This window comes from Ips typographus, linkage group LG7, assembly GCF_016097725.1.
Source record: "Ips typographus isolate SLU linkage group LG7, UJ_Ityp_2.0, whole genome shotgun sequence".
In the NCBI taxonomy this organism is placed as follows: Eukaryota; Metazoa; Arthropoda; class Insecta; order Coleoptera; family Curculionidae; genus Ips; species Ips typographus.
Genome location: NC_138428.1, coordinates 458890 through 483317, shown reverse-complemented (window position 1 = coordinate 483317; position 24428 = coordinate 458890). Strand labels below are relative to the sequence as shown.

Below are 24428 nucleotides of genomic sequence, written 5' to 3'. Positions count from 1 at the left end.
TTGTAATGCCTTTTCGGGTTATTGAATAGGAAATTTAATGAGGATTCCAAAAATGTGCTTAAAACTGTCATTTTCTTACTCCAAGTGGGTTTTAAAGGTAATTTTGTCCCTGACTGTTTTTTCAAACTGTGTTTATGGCAGTTCAAATTTTGACACCGCTTTTCTCACTGATTGTACTGGTTTTTCAGGTTATTGGGTAGGAAATTTAATGAGGATTCCAAAAATGTGCCTAAAACAGTCGTTTTCTCACTCTAAGTGGATTTACAGGCGATTTTAGCCTTGGCTGTCTTTTCAAACAGTGTTTGAAGTCAATATTTAACAGTTCAAACTTTGACACCGCTTTTCTACCTGACTGTACCAAATTTTGTAGTATTCGCGGGTTATTGAATAGGAAATTTAATGAGGATTCCAAAAATGTTCTTAAAACAGTAATTTTCAAGTGGGTCACGTGATTGCCTAGTTAAATTAATTATCCGCTAGCAGTTTTCAAAACGAGACGTGTTTCTTACATTTATGACAGTTATTTTAACAATTATCACGTGACCGTTTAGCTAAATAGTGCTCAAAACCACGTGATAATTGTCATAAACATCAAACTGTGCTAAATGGTGGAAAAATCAAGGTTTAGAAAAGTTTTCATGTGGTAGTTGATATAAAACATGTTTCTGAGATTTTATGATCGATATTTTTACTGTTGTCACGTGACTACCTAGCTAAACACCTCTAAAACCACGTGATGTCTGTCACAAATGTTAAAACTTAGATGGAAAAATAAAAATCTGTATTTTTGGCTTCATTCATTAATTGACTTGGCAACACTGGCTATAGCTTTATAACTTAGAGTCTTTTAAGTGGATGAGTACTCTATATTTAGCTCCCTCCAAACATGTTAAGTCATAGTACTTCAACCCTTTGTGGTTGTCGTTATAAACTGAATGAAGAAAAATCTACTCGTTAACATCCTCAATCAGTTCTCCAGGTTATTTTATGATTGCTATAAAGGTTCAGTAGGTGGAGTCCAGTCTCCTTATCCTCCTTGAAATTCCGTAATTAGTCTGACCAGTCTAATAACAACCAGACGTCCAAAAAGAATTCCTCCACCTGCTCTTGATTTACCTTTATGGTACCCACGATAGGGATCTCATATTTTTTTTTTGTTTACCGTGGGTGACGATTAGGCCGGACGACTTCTCGGGTAGCCCGTGGACGTTTTTATGGGGCCCGGCTTATTTACGACCGATGGGCGGTTTGCCCATTTTAATAATTCCCTGAGTTCTTTTTCCCCCGCGAGTCCCACTGATTCAGATCGGGACGAAACGGGGGCCGAGTGAAAACTATTTCGGGCCACGCGGCACAAACAAACAGGTGCGGACAAAGGTCGAGCCCCAAGCCTCTATTTCCATCCAAATAATGATGTTAAATGTTCCAAAGTAAGAAACATGACAGTTACAAAGCGCACTCTGTCCTGACTACTGCTAAAGTAGCAGATTGGCGCGATAAGAAGCCTCGGGCGCCATTGTGGGCAGGATGTTCCCGACTTTTTCTTATCTCCTTGACCACTTTTGTGCGGATGCCTCGACCTGTTCGTGCTTGCTTAATATAGTGCAAAATATCTTAACTAAAACGCGGCTTATGCTTGTCGACGCGGGTACTAACGTTACCTTTAACTATCGGGTACCGTGACTGCGGACACTAAAGTAACGCCGCATACCAAATGAACGCAATCGCTTATAACTTTATACAGGTATAAATGGTCGTTCAAAGTGGCGATTAGTTACCAGGCTACGTTCCTGGATTCATGCAGAGAACCGGAGAATTCGGATTCTTCAGCAAACATATTTTTAGAGCTGCTCACAATATGCCATAAGAAATTTACCATAAAAATTATCAGTGATACAAAGCAATCAGGACCAAAAGCATCTTAAAGATACCTAAGATGGAAGAGAGTAAAAGAAGACGGTTATTTTGTGAAGAGTCAGAATGCTCTAATTTACACAACTCCTGCACATGTGGATTCCCAAAATGTGCTTAAAACAGTCATTTTCTCACTCCAAGTGGGTTTTAGAGGCAATTTTGGCCCTGACTGACTTTTCAAACTGTGTTTTTGGCAGTCCAAACTTTGACACCGCTATTCTATCTGACTGTACCAAATTTTGTAGTATTTTTTTCAGGTTATTGAATAGGAAATTTAATGAAGATTCCCAAAATGTGCTTAAAACAGTCATTTTCTTACTCCAAGTGGGTTTTAAAGGCAATTTTGTCCCTGACTGTTTTTTCAAACTGTGTTTATGACAGTTCAAATTTTGACACCGCTTGTCTCACTGATTGTACTGGTTTTTCAGGTTATTGGGTAGGAAATTTAATGGGGATTCCAAAAATGCGCCTAAAACAGTCATTTTCTCACTCCAAGTGGGTATACAGGCGATTTTAGCCTTGGCTGTTTTTTCAAATAGTGTTTGAAGTCAATATTTGACAGTTCAAACTTTGACACCGCTTTTCTATCTGACTGTACCAAATTTTGTAGTGTTTTTTTCGGGTTATTGAATAGGAAATTTAATGAGGATTCCAAAAATATGCTTAAAACAGTCATTTTCAAGTGGGTCACGTGACTGCCTAGTTAAATTAATTATCCGCTAGCAGTTTTCAAAACGAGACGTGTTGCTTACATTTATGTCAGTTATTTTAACAATTATCACGTGACCGTTTAGCTAAATAGTGCTCAAAACCACGTGATAATTTTCACTAACATCAAACTGTGCTAAAAGGTGGAAAAATCAAGGTTTAGAAAAGTATTTGACATAAAACATGTTTCTGAGATTTTATGATCGATATTTTTACTATTGTCACGTGACTGCCTAGCTAAACTCATCTAAAACCACGTGATATCTGTCAAGCAAATACCCCGTTTGTACATTAAGCGACCGCGACAGAAGTCGCCATCATTGTCCCCCACATTCGCCTACTGCGCAATTGAATGAGTTTTTGTTTGTTTTGCTTTTCGGTTCGTTAAAGGTTAATTTTTGCAAACTTAAATTAGTTGAATTATTATTGACGAGTGGATTTGTGAATAGGGGGCAACAGCAGATTGATTATCGTCACTGATTTTCTGACAGTTTACGGCGGCCATACCGAACGATTTTTGTCCCCCTCTTTCATCGATATTACTCCTTCCTGCTATATTTTTTATTCATTGGGTTCGCTTCATTTATGTTAGGTTAAGATAGCTGAGAAACACTTGAAAAGTTGACACTGTTTTGACATTTAAAACTAAATACTTTATGGAAAGGTCTTCTTCTGGTAGAGACTACTTGGAATATCTGCTTAGTCAAGAAAATTTAATAAGTATGTTTTCGACTCCTTTTGGAAAAATCGATGCTGGTGGTATTCTTCTACAGAACTTGAATTATATGTCCGTTTGCACAAGCTTAGGTTAAGAATAACGTTAGGTTTGGTGGTATTTCTGGTGCACCATCTGAATTTTGATCCCTAACTAAGTTTAGGTGTTACCTATTTTAGGTGGTCGTTTCTGAGCCTCTAATGATTCCCTAAAAATAACTGTCAGCAGAGTGACAGCAATTTTAGATTTTTGGAAAATTATTTCTTAAATTAACAGTAAAATCAGTATTTTACTGTGATATTTCTGTACAAATTGTTGTGAAGATCAATGATGAGTTAGAACATGTACTAAAATGTCTTCCGATTTGAACATACAACCAATCTTTAGTTTGTCGTTAATATATTGAAGAATATATCAAGAACGTAGCCAAAGAAAAATCGATCCTACATACGAGCGTATTATGTAAATAGGACATATAAATGCGTGCGGATCCTGATACATAGATTAGACCTGGAGACTTCTTAAACTTGGTCGGGGCGACACCTACATGCACCTTTAAATCCTCCGTCCGTTCGCTGCCTTTATGTAAATATGATTCGCTTGTTCGTGGCTAAATTGTAATTGCAAATTTTTCGGTTATAAATAATTAATGCTGCGTCAAATGCGACATTTGACAGCGCCCGGTAGCGGCGTTGCCAAACCCATAAATTAAGCGGTTGCACCGATGAATGGCGGCACATTTGCCACCTATATAAATTACCGGTGTGGCGGCAACAGGAATGCACTCTATTTTAGACTGGGTCCTTATAAGGTTAACAGAAGTCTACCGCTCGCATACTTCAGCTACTTAGTGTATATCATATCTTGTGTTAGAGAGGCATCAACGTTGCAAAACAAAGCGGAAAAAATGACACCGGAGGGCTCTTGGCCGACTAGTTAACACCCAATAAACAATAAAGGCATTTACCCAACACCACCGGTGCTTTATCCTGACATAAATGCTACACCAAGATCGTTATCGCTTTATTTAAATCAACCGGGTACCTTCTTACATCTTGACAGAATTATTTACGGCACCTGTTGTGTTGATGCCGGTTGAGAAGAATCACCAGAACCACTTACCGTCTTCTTAAAAGGGCTTCCTTTCACGAGCTCTCCCTGCAAATCTGAAACAAGCACAACCAATTTATACAATGAAAATCAAATTAATAGTGTGTTTGTCAGGTATGTGCATTATTTGTACTTTGTATGTACAGTGTTGCCAAGTCAAAATATTTATTGATGGTAGAATAATCGGTCAAAAAACGGTATAGATCTATATTTAGTTTGCTATATAAACCATACTTCAAAAATACAGATTTCCATTGTTTCAACACGTCTCATTTCGAAAACTGTGATTTTTGCAGATTCTAGGACAATTTTGACATTAGTGACAGATATCATGTGGTTTCATTCAGCCAAGCGTGACCCACTTGGAGTAAGAAATTGTTTTAAGCAGATTTTTAGAATTTCGAAATCTTAAAAAAAACAGTACAAAATTTTGTACAGTCAGGAAGAAAAGTGGTGTCAAAGTTTGAACTGCCATAAACACAGTTTGTAGAGACAGTCACGTGCAAAATCGCGTCTAAAAGCCACTTGAAGTGAGAAAATGACAGTTTTAAGTACATTTTTGGAATCTTCATTAAATTTCCTACTCGATAGCCTGAAAAAACACTACAAAATTTGGTATAGCCAGGAAGAAAAGTGGTGTCAAAGTTTGAACTGCCATAAACACAGTTTGTAGAGACAGTCAGGTATAAAATCGCGTCTAAAAGCCACTTGGAGTGAGAAAATTACTGATTTAAGCACATTTTTGGAATCCTCATTAAATTTACTATTCAATAACCTAAAAAACACTACAAAATTTAGTACAGTCAGGAAGAAAAGTGGTGTCAAAGTTTGAACTGCCATAAACACAGTTTGAAAGAATAGTCAAGGACAAAATTGCCTGTAAAACCTACTTGAAGTGACAAAGCTACTGATTTATGTACATTTTTGGAATCTTCATTAAATTTCCTATTCAATAATCTAAAAAAAACACTATAGAATTTGGTACATCCAAGGAGAAAAGTGGTGTCAAAATTTGAACTGCCAAAACACAGTCAGTACCAAAATCGCTGCTGAAACTCTCTTGGAGTAAGAAAATAATTGTTTTAAGCACATTTTTAGAATTCTCATTAATTGTCCTATGTTGTTTGAAAAAAAAACAGTACAAAATTTAGTACAGTCAGGTAGAAAAGCAGTGTCAAACTTGAAATAACACTGCAAAATAAAACATGTGGATTTGGACCTTCACTAACCTAACAAAATAGAAAGACATTGACGTAAAAGTAGCATGTAATGAGTAGAGACATCTATCCTTAGCTCTGCAAATTAAAAGCCCAAACTTGTGTGAATCTCTTGGTGAATGGTTAAAAAGTAAGCTTTCAGCTTGCTGGTTTTTGTAACCAATCACAACTACAAACATGACTGGGGTTTACGCAAATATGTACTGTAAATGGCCATTATAGACAAATAATTGAACCATTGACCATTTGAAGTTGACAATGCGCGACATGTGACGTGGTGGGCGGTGTTGCCGTGACTGAACGATTCGGCTCGGTTGATTGGAATTTTCGTAGCAAACGGCCTCTGGGGAATCGAGAAAAACATCAGGTCGGAGATAATCAAGTCGGACGATGCATCGACCTTAAAAATACCTTTAAAGCGAGCGGCCGAGACCGAAAACCTCGACGATGCAAAAGATGTGGGAGTATAAAAAGCGAACCCGCATGCAGCCGCCCCGTTAAAAATCGAAACAGATTCCGAAGTTACCGACATGCCGGCGGCGGCGACCCGAAATGGTCAGATACCATCAGGCTACCGGTACCTTTTCGGTTCAGGGAGATTTTGCGTGTGCGCCACTTAGGAAGGGCCCCCTCGTTAAACGGCAATAAGTCTGGTCGTCCCGGCGGCCGCATACCTTCGGAGGAGGCAATTAAAGCGACTGGGTACCCTGGTGGTCCTTTGCGGCCAGCCACCTTTTACCTAAATACGGTCGGTCGGGCTTTTGTTTCAACTCAATGTGGGTCACGACCCTGACACGTGCCGATCGACCTGTTGCAGTCATCCACCTGACCTTTACCTTCACTTTCTATCAAGTAAATGCAGTTACACTTTACAGGGTCGGTTGTAAAATATTTCCCAGGTTTCAGTAAAACACTGTTTTTCCAGAAAATGTCTAAGAGGCCCAGCTCACCGATATACTCAAGAAGAGCAAAAACGGAATATACGATCCTGATAATCTCCAAATAGAGACAAATTTGTAGTTAATCTCTGCATCAAAATGTCCAGCCAAACGTCAAATTGAATGGGACACCCTCTAAGTCCAGTGTTGCAAGATGCCTCCGTGAATTCTTCAGTTTCTGTAAACATTTTAGTGTTCAACTGACACCTGCGGTTTTGCCACAATTAGGCATTCCAGTGAAATGTCAAAAACAGCTGATCGAAACTTTTGGAAGAGCAAACGCGGCCATTAAAAATTAAAAAATCACACTTTCTTATGAATACTGATAGAGTATTAGCTTAAATTTAGTTTTTCTAGAGACTTTCAGTTGAAATTTCTTGAAGTGCCTGCATTTTGTTGGGTTATGAATTATTGTGGGAGACGGGGAAATAGGGACAAGCTTAGTTTCTTTAAAATTCCTAGGGTGTTGAGTCCAAGACCCAAAAATAACGTTTGCTCATGAATTTAAGGAAAAACGTCATATAGCAGCGATTTCTAAGCATTTCCTTTCGAAAAATGACATATGACGTAAAACAGCTGCTTGAGTGTCTAATACGAGTCAATGCTTCAAACCTTGTGTTCGTTGACAGCTGACAGCATCACTTGATGACAATTTTTGCATTTTTTTCTGAAATTCTCATTCTCTGAACATCTCATTGTAACAACTTTAACAGAGAAGTAATTTGTTCTAATCAAGAAGAAAGTAACATATGTAAGTCTTGTAAATTTACATACTGGATTACTTAGAAAATAGACATGTCAAGCTATAAATACAGTTTCTTTCGTGACACCGTCTGGTGTGCGCTCTCATAATTTCGGACATTTGACACCGCTCGTCGACAATGTCCGGACGAAAAAAGAAATTACACGTTAGCCAAACGAAAATTAACTTTATACACGGCATAGAAACTTATCAGCCAAACGGCGTTAGACAAGGCACATACATATAAAACGTCCCGAGTCGGCGTTATTCGATATGTTTACGACACGGAATCGTGTTTTAGAGAATTTTTCTTATCTTTTTGTTTTATAACACCTCCGTAAGTGTAATCGGATACTTTGATTACCTTCTGGGTAAGTGTCGGATTAATCACGAAGTTCCTATAAAATGGGCAAAATCAACAGGTTGGCGATTAATCATCCCCCCGGGAAAAAATGAACGCCACTGAGTTGTGGCATTCCCTCTCGTTGGAGACCCTTTTCCCGCCCCCGCCTTCTCTATCCCGGCGGGGGCGCATTCCCAGACGGGGAAGGTCAAGCGCACGGCGTTTCCCCCCCCCCCTAGAATCAAGGTCATGGCAAGCCGATTCTGGCACGTGGAGTTTTCCCTCGTCAATATTGATGCGGAGTTGTGTCTGGATCAGCTGATCCATTATTATCTGAAAGCTGCTTGGTTTACGCATTTTACACTACACGATCAAATTGACAGTTCCAGTACTAAAATTTGGACAATTATCCTGGCTTTCTATTGAGTAACCAACACAAGTTTTGTAAAATGCTGGTCAAAATTATGAAGAATCTGGTAAACCGTCAGAAATGCAGAACTGCATATGTTTAGGCTTGTATAGTCCAAATTTTACGCATCGAGAATGACAGAAAAACCACGTATACGGTTACGTCATCAAGTGCTCCGCCATATTGAAATTTACGCACGTCGTTTATAACAAGCTAGGCTATCCATCTTTTTAATCACGTGTTTGGACGTTGCCGTATTGACAAATTCCTCCTTTAAACCTCACAATATGTATCTTTCATTAATCAATTATAAATGAAAATGAGAAAACTATATTGTTTTGAAAAAAAAAACATTCTAAGAATCTCACATGTTTTGCATCTGTATAATTCATCGGTCCGTTTATTACTGCAACCAACAATACACTAGGTTTACATCCGCTCGTGGAAGATGTGGCAACATCGGGCACAGTCCCAAGTGACAGTCGGCTAAACAACATTTTGAGGTTAGGAATTTTAAAAAGTTGAAAAACAGCAAAAACTACAAACAGAAGAATGTAAGGTTGTTTAAGTTTATTAATTAGTGTTGTTATTCTGAGACCTTCGCAAAATTTAAGATTTTTCTTCACCAAACTGGAAAAAAGGCGGAAAGTTCCAATCAAACTTTGGCTTGGGAACAACAAGGACATTCAATTTTAATTATCTGGAAAGAACATCACAGATTGGTGCATTCAAAGGAGTCATTAACAGCCCAATACCAACGTTTCAAGAATTATTCCATAAAATTTGCAAGAAAGGAAAGGCAGTGTGTGTATTGTGGGGACTATTAAATCCTAAAGCAGTGTTTTAACTTATAACACAATTTTCCCAGCAATAAATACATTATTTTGGTTTTGTTCTGTGATTTATTTAACATGTTTTTTTCAATTTCAGTTCAATTTATTGTTAGAGCAGGTAGGTACCTCAGTTAAAGAAATTATCTAATTTTATGATTATTTATGGAAAAAACTAGACTTTTGATAGAAAAGAAACTCCAGTGTTCTTAAAGATTTTATTTGTATATTTCATAATGTGTAAGTAATACATTTAAAATAGTAATTTAACTTACTATCTGGTGTAAAAGTATTTAACAGTAGCACCATCTGTTTCTAGCCTTATAGTCAGAGAAGATATGGCAACATTTATAAGGGCTAATTCTGCATAATAATGGCATTTGATCAAATTTACATATTAAGTAACTTATATCTTTCTAATACTACCTGAAACTTACTAGAAATTTGTTTTTTCAACACTCTGCATATGGATTTTGACAACACCTTTATAACCATAGCTTCAAACACCTTTTAGAGCAATTGATAATGGGACTTTTTAAATTTGGACCCTTTCAAAGCATGATAAGCAAACTCCAGATTAGGCAAATAAAAATACCTGAAACATAAGATATTTAGTACTAGCAGCTCATTAATACCTCTCCCAGAGTCTTTTTTATAATATTAGGTAAATCACCTTGTCAGCTTCTGCTAAATACACCTTTACTCTATATCCATGTTTCTTCGAGAACCACTGGCTTGAATAAACTTGGTTTTTGTAGTGTTCTTGTAAAAACTCTTCTTGGGAGTAAGTAAATATATGGGCTGTTTCCCCGTGACAGTGTTTACTATTAGAAAAAGCATCCTTTTCTGTTCCACAAACTCTAGTTCCTTCAAAATGTTTCACTGGGCCCCTTGATAGTTGTAAAGTGTATTAAGAAGGTGGCATTTTCAAAACTGACTACCGAAACACACACACACATTATCTATCTAGTCTCACACGTAAATATTGTAAAATTTACATCAAAAATACAAAATTTGTCTTTGTTTACTTTTGATCAACAATGGCGGCCGATTTTCCGATTCATTACCGACGTGACTCAAGACGTCCACATTCTATCGCGCTCGGAACGCATGTAATAGACAAGAAAGGCAAATGATGAAAAATAGACCATATGTCTTGAATTAGATCACAAATTTTAACCAATGCAAATGCTTTGAAAACATGGTGCGTTCCGAAATATCTACACTTGAATATCACTGATCAAGAAGTAGGTTCACTCATATTGTTCATTTTTTATTATTCAATACATATTTTTTTCTTAACTAGTTATATAAATAGTTTAGAACATTATTTAATCAAGAAGGTTTTTCAAAGATATTCCGATGCGAGTTGTCTGGTTGTGATGTACGATCTCCGAACATGGAGTTAAAAAAACCGCCTCGAGTCGTACCGGTAAAGTAGAAATCTAATTAAAAGTGCGCCGGTGCACTCTCGCCGAACCGTGAACGCGGTCAGAAAAAGGCTGTCAATTAAAATTATTTGCTCCGGCAACTCAAAACGGTATATCTATTAATATTTTTTAATTATAAATTCTCTTCCGATGGTCGAAGGCTTTAAAGAGAAAAAAATTACAGCCTGTATATTTGCTTAAGAAAATCCGTGAATTTCCCACATTTTTCACACAGACAGTTTTATGGCTCTACAAGTTGTTATTTTTGGGAGTGAATAATGGGGCTCATCACGCGCCATCCCGCCCGTCCGATCTAACTTCCATTGAGTTTTCATTTACACGTTACCTATACACAGGACCGCACACGTTGTCGTAATAATAATTTGAGGCTATTATTCTATACAAGATTCCTTTTTGAAGCGTAGGCGAACCGAATTAGCTACGATAATTGGGTGGTTTTTATTTGTGGTAGCTTCGGATGTTAATGAACTATTATACTTGAAGAAAACGCTATCAAGCAATTTAATTTTGCTGGCAACATTGTTTTTTTTAGCGCAAAATTTTGTTTCAGAAAAAACTTATGTCTCCTTTTATACCGTCTGTCATATCTTTTAGTTCTTTTACTGTCTAGCACACTTTCCAATTTTTCTATTATTATTATCCTTCTTTCAGCATTCTTGCTGATATCACACTTTATATCCTCTTTACTGCTCAGTTTGTAGTAAATTACCGAAAAACCTTCTCTCTCTTTACGTTATGTGGGATGAGCCCATTGTAAAAGTTGTCTCAATGATTGTATCAAATAGCTAATTGGTTATTAGAGTTTCCTTGTTGATTGACATTTGTGCTTTTTAGAGATTCTTGGAAACTACTGATCATAAGTTAATATTTGGTTGTGCATGTTTACGTCGTACTATCTACGCCACTGATGGTATTATGCAAACAATATAGCGATATCGGGGACCCCGGATTGTTTTATTATTATTCGAAAGGACAAATAGAAGTAGTTTGGTGCTGCTGACAAGCTAATTATCGGCGTGTACATACACGCACTTAACGGTACCGTTTCGACATTTTCCCATTTCTGCCGGCGTTTTCCCATCAGACGTCACAACAAACCATTAATTAATCCGCAATTACGTTATTTTACGCGATCCTCTTAATTTATCTGTCGTTGTTTCGTAAATATAGCGTCGTACGCAGACAGACAACAGCTGATGTGTCATTTTTCAACGGGACCGCGCAGCTATTTGCGGTGCCCACGGATTTAAATCGGGAATGTCTGACGGCCTGACGGTCACAACATTGTTGTATAACATTTTTCTGTGGCAAATTTCGGGTGTTTACATCGCAATATCGCGTTCATCAATCAAGCGCGCTAATGACGGATACCGGAGCGTCAAACGGTACGCATCAGCGGCAGCCAAAATGTCAAGTAATCCGAACCAGAGCTCCCAACAAAGAGGCGAGCTCCGCGGGAGTCGATTCAAATCCAATAACATTTTTAAATAAGGTAGTCTAATAGTACCGTGGCCGTTTTTTTGTCCGGCTAACGAGCGTATTATGTTTTTGTGTCGAAACATGTGGTTAACAAATGATTGTGTTTCTGGTACCCAGTACTGCCGACGACGGTAGTTTGATATTGTTCGAGATATCGCGGTTAATGGTACTAGAGCTCCTGCGGTTGCACACGCTGCGATATTAAAATAGTTGTTACGTTACGATGCCCTGACGGGACACCAACCACCATTTTTCAAATTTCTTGCACAATCGTCACTGAATCATCCACAGGCCAGTCAAAAAATATTACCATAACGTCACAATTGCAACAATTTGAGAACAGAAAGAGAGTTCAGTTTTTCGTCACTATTTGCAAAGTAAATCATCTTTTTTGCTGATAATTATCAAAACTATTGAACATTTTTATTGGTTAGTGCATGCTAATTCCGATTAGTTGACTGAATTGTCACAAACAAATTTCGACTAGTCGTTAATTAATTTTGCAAAAGTTAATTAATCAGTGACATTAGAAGAGGTGTCTCATTTCATGACCAATAAGGTCTAATTTAGCTTGTCAACAGTTGCGCTAATTACGCTAAATTGTATTAAGAGTAGTGATTCGTTTAAAGCGAATTTCGACCTTAATAAAAGAGTGACGCTACTGGTCTTTGACCTAGAGAATGTCCCCGACACGAGTCGGGGGTGTACACGAGGTTGTTACCCCCGCAACAGTTCGTACAAAATCGATCTGGAGCCAAACACGCGTCGAGTTCAAGGACGTCCCGACGTCCCGACGCTTCAAGTCGGGACGTGCTGTTTGACCTACTCCCGCATTTACCACCGCTTTGGTACCTGGAAAAACATCATTTTTAGGTCCCTTTCGTGTCCCATTTATCGAGATCAATAACCGGAGCCCGATAATTTATCACCCCGATCGCAGATATCGTGAAACAATTAAAAGATAAGTTATCTCCGTAACGAGGGCGTGGCGCACCAACTATAGTGTTGATTAAATTTCGATTGTAATCGCCTGTTTATTTAAATACATTTTTAGTGTACGAGTCGAAAACCAGTGTTGTACAATGCCTATACTTGAAACTACACCGTTACTGAGATAACAGTTATACAACTTTCTCTAAGAAAAAAACATACTATTAATTTGCATAGAATCAAACACAAGAAATATCTCTAATTTAAAAATATTTTTGGTAAAAAAAAAAGTTTTAAAAGCGCAATTTGTCACAAACAAACCCAGTGGTGCCCTACAGGAAAAACACCTTTCAGCATTTAATAAAAAGAAGTAGTCCATCTTCACACAGTGGAGTTGTAGTGTAAGTACAAGCAGAAAACACAAAGTCGTAGCCAAAAGCTGCCCAACATCTTCCCAGGGTATAAACGACTCATTCTCAACGGCTACAAAATATACAGTGTGGTAAAATAAATTCTATTTGAATAAGCCAAAATGCAATGTTTTGATGCCAACTGTCAGTGAGGATGACAATCGGAAGAATTATTTTGTTTACGTTCAAGATTAGCTGTAATTGGTCTATTTCTTTACGTTGGCAATTGCCTACTTATCCGTTCTCTAAACTGTTAAGGAATGAACCAATATCCCTGTAGGAGTAGAAAAAATAAAAAAAAACGCCAAGACATTAGAAGCTTAGGCTATGGTTTTTTAATTCCATAAAGGGAAAAACAAAAACCGAGAATCGGCATGATGGAGTGTGAGAGGGGAGGTGATACCCCATTTGATTACCTCCCCTCTCACATCCACTGTTTTTAGCATTTTCCTTATTCTTCTTCTGACCAATTCTTCATTTCTCTTCGGGTCTTTGATTAAAGTTTTTTCCCTCGTGTAGAATTAAAAACCAAAACCATTAGATTGCACTTATCATGCCAACCAACTTTTGATCGGATTTTAGGTAAGCTTTTAATATCGTGACGGTTTTACTTTATTTTAACACACTGTATATTCTGTAGCCCCTGAGGATGAGTAGTTTATACACTCCAAACATGTTGGGCAGCTTTTAGCTACTGAATAAAGATTTTGTGGAGATTGACTTTGTCTTTTTTGCTTGTACCTTCAGCATTTACTTAAATCGACCAATTTTGACTTCAAATAGCTCGAAAGCACTTTTTTTGGATCACTGTGTAGTTCCAACTGATGTGCACAATCCACTGACCTAAAAATATACAGGGAGTCTCATTTAAATGTCGTGACTTTTGGCACTTTGTCTAGTTTTTTTGAAAATCAGTTCAGTGATATTGTGACATTTAAGGTAAAATTTGTTTGAACCAAACCAAATCAGACCTTATACCAATTGGCTTCTCAATGTAAGAAGACTACTCTGTTTTCGCTTATGACCCCTTTTTGTGATGAATTTTTTTTGTCCACCACCAAAACTTAAATCAACGCCATCTTATGTGTTCGGTTGAGTGTGGTCCTGATGAGGGCAATAAAATCGAAACCGAACCCGCTGCGTCCGGCTAATTTCAATATCGGACCTGGCCATTTATCACAAAGCTTTCCGTATCACAAATTAGTGCATTAATATTTAAATCGGGATTGTTTCTGGTCAGCAGAACGGGGCCCGGTCCATTTGTTACGTGGCGATTCAATTATTTTTTTAAACCGGGCAATTAAGAAAAGCCCGAACCCCCGTTAAGTTGATAAACGCAGTGTAAATAAGGGGCCGGAATCTTCCCAATTTCCATCTGTTTAATTGACCGAAAAGCTCGGCTTTTAATTTTAACTAATGACGGACATTACCGATTTGACAGCGACCGCGGTCCATCACATCCAAATGTCAGGGGCGTAGCCCCCCAATTTGTTGGTGAGTGTATGGGAATGTCAGTTATTTGCATAACGGTCTTACTAATTTAGTCATATTTTTACTTAACAAGGGTATTAACAAGAAGTGCTTTGTGACCACTTAATGTTGTTAAAAATGTGTTAAGATATTGTTGGGGAGCTTGTTATGATTGACTTTCCTGTAAAATTTGGATAGTCAATTATTTTAAATCAAATCGACCATCAGGAAGTCAATGGTGTATACCGATTAAATGTACTTTCTGCTTTGGATCTGGTTGATAGAACATCTCCACATTTAAGAAACTGCAATTTCCAAAATTCATAGAGTCCTACCAACTTACTGGCTCAATAAAGTTATTAGAAGTGTAATCCTTAATCATTAAGTCATATTATGCAATTTCCGACCACAGAAGCTCAAAATACAGTAATACAAGGATTTATGGAGAACGGTAAATTTCCTGGGAGTATGCTCACATGTAGCTGTATACAAGTTTTCCCCCAGGAAGAATAATAGAAAAGTATACTCACTGACCAAAGTTTTAAATTAAAATTTGGAGGATAATAATAGGTTAGGAGTAAAGTGAAGATAGGCACAGACCAATTTTCAACAATTTGTAATATTGTTAATTTGAATTAACATATACAGGTCAGAATGGTAAGTTTTTGTAAAGATATTGTACAATCTGTCTTTAAATGTATTGTTAAATAAAGACACTGTTACGTTAACAAGGTGTCGCAATAGGTTCTTGCTCTTCTTGACATTTCAAACATTTCAATTGGTTAGCAGTTTAGTTTATTTGACGTTTTATAGTATTGACAGCTATCATCATAAAAACTTAACGAAGTATGCTAATTTATACGTCGATAAATTACGGATCCAAACAGCATCACGAAAAAAATCTTAATGTAGGTGTGATAAGTTGGAAAACATAACCTCTCCTCCCACGCACAAAACTGGCGACAGGGGGCGTTAAAAACAGTTTTGTTTGCGACGACCGTCCTTTGTTTTGTCGACTGTCATATAAAGTCGGTGCCTGGGTACCGGCCGAGACTCTCGGTCGCCACTTGTGCGACTGCTGCAGGTACTACATTTACATATTTTCGTTAAGTGTGGGTACCAATATTTGCCTAAAAGGCATACGGCACATGTGCGTCCGATGCTTATTTAAGTAAAAGATCAATATTTATTTCACTTAGTTGGACAAACGGTCGCTGAGCCTCCATATGCGAGGACAGCATGTTCTGATCGGCGAAATAACTTTGACTGGAAAGAGTGAGAGTGGTTTGCAAAAGAGGGTATTAATAAATTAGCTGTCTTTGTCGTCGGATGGCACCTGTCCAATAAAAACAGTCGGTACGACAAAAAGGAGACACCATCTTTCATCCTATTAGCCGGCACGGCTACCTCGTGGCAAATGCATTTCTAATTGAGCGCCCGATACGCTTTGAAACCCCCGTTAATTATTGTTATCGGTCCTAATTGTTTGACTAATCATCCCGCTTGTCAATTATCGCTTAAATTTATCGGCGCTCACATTTTTCCTGATCACCAGGATCTAAATCTGGCCGGCCGTTAGGCAATATACTCACACGTCCAGAATGAAAAACGCACCGTAACCCACAACACTCTACACGCCCAAATTGGCAACTGAATAAGCAAAAATCATTTAGATAGCGCCGTTTACTTAAGATTATCGCAAAAACACGGCATGCTCCATCTTTTGTCGCAAAATGGCGCTCGCGCCACACACAAAATGGAAATTTTGATAAGCATCAAGTGTCACCGATATGTCAATATGTACAGAGAAAGTCTATGCAAATGACTTGTAAATTTATTCAATACAATCGATACAGCTTAAATGTGTGCATATAAAAGTGTAACCTAATATTTATTTGACGTATGACAGATGATTCTAATAAAAGTGACAGTTTTATTGCTACTTTCAAGAGAGTACAGTGATGTACTTGCGTAAATTACAACACTGTGCACTGTCAAAAGCTTTTTTTGACCAATCACAAACTTTCCAGTGTGCTGTCATGTAGGTATCGTCCAAAAATATATTTTTATTATTCTGCTGAAAAATTCTAAAAGGTCCTCTATTGGCCTTTCAAGATAAGAGTTACTCCCTCTGGTGATCAATTATGAAAACAGTTTCGGGCATTCCAGCTGTCATTTCTCCGTTTGTTTACATTGATTTTGGTTAGGAATTTGGCACAGATTTTATAAATATGAAATGACAGTGTCATATTATTTATAATGTTAGGTTACGAACGTGGTGCCCGATTTTAGTTCAAATGGCGCTGCGATCTTAACTTGAAACGTCAATAGTGTTTAAGTCACAACTGTCTATACGTTTGTGAACCGTTAACTGTTAAAAACATCCTGATTGACCCATGTTTTTTCCATTTAACCTCAAATAGCTCACTTATTTGGATCTATGTGTATACATTTTTATACATCATTGGAAAGCTAATTAAAATGGCTTTCCAACGATATGGCAACATTGGTTGATCAGTTCTACGGTTTGGCCGCTAGAAGGCGTCAAAGTTGACCAATGTTTTTTTTTTTAATATTCAGGCACTGTTCCATTTAATCTCAAATAACTCACTTATTTGGGTCACTCTATATAAACTTTTATACATCATTGAAAAGTCAATTAAAAGGGCTTTCCAACGATATGGCAATATTGGTTAATTGGCTGAAGGATTTGGCCGTTAGAGGGCGTCAAAGTTGACCAAGGTTTTTTTTCAAATTAATGCAAACTACAAATGAATCATCCCCAATTAACTGTAATAAACTTGGAATGATTTGCTGCACACTCATCTGTCAAGTGTCAAGTAAAAAAACGTCAGCTGTAAACTTCAACTTTGGTTCACAATCCGTTGCTGCGTCATTCTAACCTCTCTCTCTCTCTCTGGTTAATTAAAGCTTCTAGCTTCGGGGGTTCCACCAGAAACTACCGTCCGGTACCACTATGATAATAATGATGATGGAATATGTAGAAAAAAATGGTTTCTCGCGGTCGGCGGTACAATTTTGAAAGAATAAATTAAACGTAATTATTGACAGTTCTATTACTGATTCGGAAAATTAATCGGCCGTATAGGACCTTGTTCCACTGTATATATACACGATTATTGTCTTGGTGGGTATTTTCTATATTAAGTGGCTTCTTGAATTTCGAAAACCGGTTCTCAACTTTTCCATTATTCATCCTGTAGAGAGATGGAAGGAAAAAATCCAGTTTTTGACACGTCAAAGAGCGCAACTAAGCTACCACTGATTCTGATGTGTTTTAGTATTTTTTGATTGGTAAATTTAGGTTTATTTACAGCCAATCTATGGTAAGTCTACATTTTACGTCAAAAGGCAGTTTTAAGCTTGCTCAATCATAAACTACGAACAATGGATTTAGTTGGGTTAGAGTGGATTATAGAGTAAGGAATAACTAATTGTAATCTTTAAAAAAAAATCTAAAAATTGTAAAATTAAAAATATTATTTTTAAGTCAAAGTGTATTACATATTTGGATTTATGTTAGATAGAAAAATTTTAATATTTTCTTTGCTTTACATGTAAATAATATCAAATGAAAATTCCAAGACAAACTTAACAGTTTCTCAATTCGGCAAAATCTATTAAGAGATTGCAAAGTTTACAGTGCTTTTATTATGCTGGAAAATTAGTAATATACTAAGGCTACTGTGTAACTCAGCATTTTCCTTATAAATAAGGGAATATGGATTAAGGCTCTAAACTGCCTAAATCAGAGTAAATTAGTAGCCTTTTTTAATTTCTATGTCAGAATGTTATACAAAAAAGATAACTGAGATATTAAAGTTTTTAAAGAACGTAACCCTAATAGAAATTTAGTTTTTATTTCAAATTTTTGGATATTATAACATTCCAGATTCACAAGACATTCAAAAATTTGATTATTTTACTTTACTTTCAGTCAAAACGTGGTTTGTTTATTGTCCCAATATTGAAGATGTGTTTTTTTGTCTATTGCACAAATAGGCATTGATGATTTATTCTATGTTTCCATAGCAAAATGGATGTTTAATAGATCAATAACTTGATGTGTAGGTAAAATGATTAATTTTATGTTTTGTGAATGTAATTTATTTTTGAATTTATTTATAGATTTTATTTAATTTTTATTTACAAACTCGATTATTTTCAAGCAACTAACAATTTTACGTCCAAGTTTAGAGAAATATAAAATGTCAGGAAAATTGCCACACTTTCTGAAAATTTTAACATTTTCTAATTTGCTTCTTGTAACGGTGCTTTTTAAAAATTTAAGAAAAGAAAAATTAACCAACACACTTTGGAACTTTACAAGTTACTTGTAACTGACTTCACTAACATCAAACTGATAAGATTTTCTTATCGGAAAATTATCACGTTAGCCACCGTATAAACCAAAAAAAAACTCACCGTGTAAACAGTCAGAGCGACATAACCACAAAACAAGACAAATAAACAGTCCATACACAGTGACACAAAAAAGAAAAACACAACAAAAACGTGTACGCGTTTAAAAGTTGGCAAAACGTAAAAAGTCTGATGAGGCCCGACGCGCACGGCCGTAATCGGCAACGTTGGTCCGCCGAATGAGCGGCACAAAACCAAGTCCGTCAAGTCGGGAAAGTTTCGACGGCGGTGGCGGCATCAGAGCGCTGATTCGCCGGTTTTTGCCTCCCACCCCCCTCTTTTTGCTTGGCTTGCCGACGAACTTTTTCTTCCGTCATCTGCGACCGGCATATTGCATACCACCAGAGAAAATTTTGGAAAAATTGATGCAAAAGTTTGTTATTTTAGGTGGCCCCACTTAATTTGAACAACCCTACCAGTTTCAAACTTATATTAGTATACAGAGTGAACGAGTCAAAATTTGCTTTATATACAGGGTGTCCCACGACGAAAGACAACTTTCGATCACAACTTTCTTATTTTAAATAGAACACCCTATATATTATCACATATTTGGATTCTTCACAAAATTCTGACCAACTTTTGTGTACAATGCCCTATGCCTATCTCTAGCCGTTTTTGAAATATTTGATGTTTTTCCGAAAAAGTGACAGTTGCAACGCTCAACATATTTTTGTACTCAATTTTTGCAATGAAACTTCGGGTTTGTGTAAATAAAGGATCGTTTTATTAAACTGAGGGTGCGTAATGACTCATTTGTATACAGGGTCGTCAAAAAAAAATCATAAACTTGTCACTAAAAAAAATGAAAAATCTCAAGTTTTTTAAATAGAAACCCACATTTTTTATGACGGAATCGTTTCGTTTTATTTGAGAATAAACATTTTTTATTCATAAAACTCCAAATTTCTCTCTCTAATTACGTGTGAATTATGTCTATTGAACATTCCATTTTTAGTGAATTTGGCCTCGTCGCTCTAAATAATATTATTCAAAAACAATTCTTCTCCATAGTGATTAGTCAGCAAAAACTCACTAAAAACAACTCTCTTCGGAAATTCAACCTCTTTTAAGTGTTGCACTAATTTAAATGAAAAAGGGTGAAATTTATGTTTCTTCAGGATCCTTTGAATTGAGCTTTTGGATATGTCTGATTCTACGGAAACTTGTCTTATTGACGAAGTTGTATTTGCAACAAAATAGCCCAAAATTGCAATTTCTACATTTGCATTATTAAGGATTGGTTTTGTTTTAATAGCTTTTCTCTTCACAGTACCGTATTCTTAAAATGTTCAATTATTTGCTTGACAGTTTTTGATGATGGCTTTGCTTTTTCTGGATAACGAGCGAAGCGAAGAAATGGGTTGGATTTAGGTATAGGCAAGTAAATTGAAATGTATAGTAATTTTTAATGCTAAAAATGATTCCGTCATAAAAAATTTGGGTTTCTATTTAAAAAACTTGAAATTTTTCAACGCAAGAGTCATTACGCACCCTCAGTTTAACAAAACGATCCTTTATTTACAATAACCCAAAATTTTATTGCAAAATGAAATACGGTTTTGACAGAGTACAAAAATATGTTGAGCGTTGCAACTGTCACTTTTTTGGAAAAACATTAAATATTTCGAAAATGGCTAGAGATAGGCATAGGGTATTGTACACAAAAGTTGGTCAGAATTTTGTGAGGAATCCAAATCCGTAATAATATATAGGGTGTTGTATTTAAAATAAGAAAGTTGTGATCGACTTCCGGTATAAACGGAAGTGCAACTATCTTGAAAATGTTTTAGTTAGATTGGGCATGCCCACATCAGTATTCTGCCAAATTTTCAAAATTCTCCTATTTATACTTTTTCCAATATCAATCGATGTCTTTCGTCGTGGGACACCCTGTATAGGATGTCAATTTTGTTGCTTTGAAAGTTTCAACTTATTTTTAATTTCACTTAAGTCACTTAAGCCTCTTTGACATCCTGATTTATGCACTTTTTGTCGAAAAGAGAAACTGTTGCTACATTTTCAAGGTTTTCAACAAAACGTCATCAGTTTTATTACGGCTGTCAGAACTTCCAGACTTAACTCCTCTGGAATCCATAATATACGTCAGATAACTAACATTAAAACTGATTTGTTTGAAAAACTTATTGGTGTATAGTAATAGTTTCCACCCACAAAATACCCTGAAACCAATAATCGACTCATTAAATGTTTATAGTTCTTCAAAAACTCATTTGTGAAATATTTTCGGGGCAAATTAGTATCTACACTGCACATTCCAACAAACGGTTAATAGCCCAAGTTTTGATAGTTTTATAGTACATCTTCAAGGTTTTTTTTTTAACTACTAATGCGTTGATTTGACTAAGGTTCTAATGGCCCAACAATTTGGAAAGAAGACTGATTGAGAAAAATGTGTTCATCATTCAATTCCTGGGCAATGTCCCAGCTCAAGTGGAGTTATTCGGCAATATTGGATGTTGTGCTAAACTACACTTTCTAGGCTACAGAATCTGTTGGAGTGTGTGTTACTGTATACGGAAGTGACAGCTGTCACAATTAACGTCACGTTGCCAGATTGTTTGCGTTGAGAGTTTCTCGAGATGATCGGAGACCGATAAAGCACAATTAGCGACCGGTATAAACTGGTAGACTTTTTCCCGTGGCCCCGTCAGATTGTTGCTCCTAATTAGCGATCCGCTTTGATCGTCGATCTATAAACTCATAATTTCCGAAGCACCGCCGATGATCGGTGCCGGGCAGAAAAAACCGAAATAAATCGAACAAATTGCCAGGCGAAAAAACGATCCGCGAGCCAATCAACGTCCCTGTTGATATTTTATCGCGACTGACCGGTAAAGATTCTTCCTAGGAATGTTTTAGTGATCTTGTGCAAGGCCTATATCGGCCGCTAATTAGCGGATAGACGAACGGTTAATAGCCGATAATTATTCCGGCAAAAAATTCGACGTTTGTTTATGTAGTCGGTTCGTGGAGATGACAAAAAGAAAGTCGTTTTTTTGTTTTGTTTTACCGCCCCGTGAGAAAACTGATCGCTTGAGGCGTTGTTGCCACAGTCACTAGAATGGTGAAATCACAATATTTCTCTAATTGACTGTCCAAATTTCGAACAATTCTGGGGTAGGGAAGACTTAGGCAACCTTGATGAAACTGAACCCTCAAAAACAACCCCCCAAAGACGGTCATCCTTGTTCTAAATCTTGAACCGGTCCAACGAGGGTCAAAGTTGACTCTGCTCGTTTCCCACGGCTCACCCTTCGATTTTCTTTTGTCGCAATTCCTTCCCCTAACTCTAAGCTGGTGATTTTATTGCGTAGTGAAGGTATGTAAGGAACAAGTAGTGGCATTATTACGCTACTTCCCCCCCAATGTATGTGCCGGTATTTGTTTATGATGATAAATTGAATTTGAGGAGGGAGCGCAGCGTGGGACTTTTGGAAAGGTGGCGGTGACGTAACGCCCGCTTTGATTTTGGTTTTTTTCTTTTTTTTTTTGAAAGGTAAAGTTTACCACCCGTCCCTATCGAAACACCAGAGACACGCCACTGAGTAATTAACTAGCAGCTTTTAAAAGTTTCGAAAGCATTTGAAATTATTAAAACAGGAAATGCTTTTTTAAAAACCAGTAACGTTTCTATTTTGACAAATTTAATAACAATAACAAATATTTAAATAAATCACGTGGCTTTGACAAATCCGGAAGCTTGACCTAGAAGTTTGGTTAAATGTCACTTAACTGTCAAAACCGTGTGACGGTTGTAATGACACTTGATCGCAACAGAGCTTGTACGGTTGATTGGAAATAGACATGGATCACGTGATCACTTTAAGCACTCTAGAAAGTCTAGAAACTTGGGAACTTTGTAGAATTCTGACGGTCACGTGACAGCACTTTAGTATTCCCTGGAAATCATTTTTACCTGATCACGTTACTGAAATTAAAAACATATTCAATTTCGTTGAATACAAAACTTGTTATTTTTGAATTTAAAAGAAAATTGCAAATCAAGCATGGCAGCAAACTTCAAGTGAATTATTCATCACATGTTTAAATTATGACAAATAATTGGTTTTTCAGATGAGAAAACTAACACGAATCTTGGTATTATTGTTTAAACAATTTGTTATTTACATTTACAAACTGACAATTGTCAAAATAACTGTCAGAAATCTCAAAATGACATCTTGTTTCGAAACTATAAGAAAACTGTGTTAAACTGTAATTCTTGCAAATTTTAGGCAAATTTTGACAGTTTTGACATTAATGACAGATATCACGTAGTGTTTGAAGGATAATTTAACTAGGCAGTTATCTACCATTGTCAAAATAACTGTCAGAAATCTCAAAAACACATCTTGTTTCGAAACTATAAGAAAACTGTGTTAAACTGTAATTCTTGCAAATTTTGACAGTTTTGATATTAATGACAGATATCACGCAGTGTTTGAAGGATAATTTAGCTAGGCAATTATCTACCATTGTCAAAATAACTGTTATAAATCTCAAAAAGACATCTTGTTTCGAAACTATAAGAAAACTGAGTTAAAGTGTCAAATTCTAGGCAAATTTTGATATTAGTAACATATATCACGTGGTTTTTGAAGGATAATTGAGCTAGGAAGTCACGTGGCCACTGTCAAAGTAAGTGTCATAAATCTCAGAATCACGTTTTGTATCGAATATTGCAAGAAAACTTTTCTAAACACTTGTTTTTGCAACTTTTGTGCACAGTTTGACAAAATTGATTGTCAACCCACTTGGAGTGAAAAAATGACTGTTTTAAGAACATTTTTGGAATTCTCATTAAATTTCCTATCCAATTATCTGAAAAACACTACAAAACTTGGTACAGTCAGTGAGAAAAGCGGTGTCAAAGTTTGAGAATCACAGTTTGAAAGGACAGTCAGAGACAAAATCAACTGTACAACCCACACACACAGAGTAAGAAATTTTTTGTTTTGAGCACATTTTTGGGATCCTCATTAAATTTCCTATCCAATTATCTGAAAAACACTACAAAATTTGGTATAGTCAAGAAGAAAAGTGGCGTCAAAGTTTGAGAAACACAGTTTGAAAGGACAGTCAGAGACAAAATCAACTGTAAAACCCACTTAAAGTAAGAAATGTACTGTTTTAATCACATTTTGGAAATCCTCATTAAATTTACTATCCAATAAATTGAAAATATACTAGTTGAAATTTCAATTTCAATATATTTTTGAAAACATGAGTTTCACACTATTTATACTTTTGGAACAGTAAAGGAGAAGGAGCTTTAGAGATACACTTTTTGGCATT

General features: G+C 36.5%; 1 protein-coding gene and 1 long non-coding RNA gene across 3 annotated transcripts in view; both read right to left on the bottom strand.

Annotated features, from left to right (window-relative positions):
* The window catches only part of klu (zinc finger protein klumpfuss), a 41884-nt gene extending 22574 nt beyond the window's left edge, over positions 1–19310 (bottom strand). Inside the window, exons 1-2 of one of the 2 annotated variants that reach the window (XM_081983524.1) lie at positions 19113–19309; positions 4460–4503 (exon numbers count right to left, since the gene is read on the bottom strand). The gene's annotated coding sequence lies outside the window, so the exon portion shown is untranslated. Of the gene's footprint in view, positions 1–4459; positions 4504–19112 lie in introns of both variants that reach the window. The other variant, XM_081983525.1, reaches the window with a different exon arrangement.
* On the bottom strand, positions 9131–10142 carry LOC145731646 (uncharacterized). The gene is made up of 3 exons (XR_014178844.1): positions 9600–10142; positions 9353–9521; positions 9131–9289 (listed from the first exon to the last, which is right to left on the bottom strand). It is a non-coding gene; the product is annotated as an uncharacterized LOC145731646 (long non-coding RNA).
* Positions 19311–24428: the final 5118 nt, after the last annotated feature.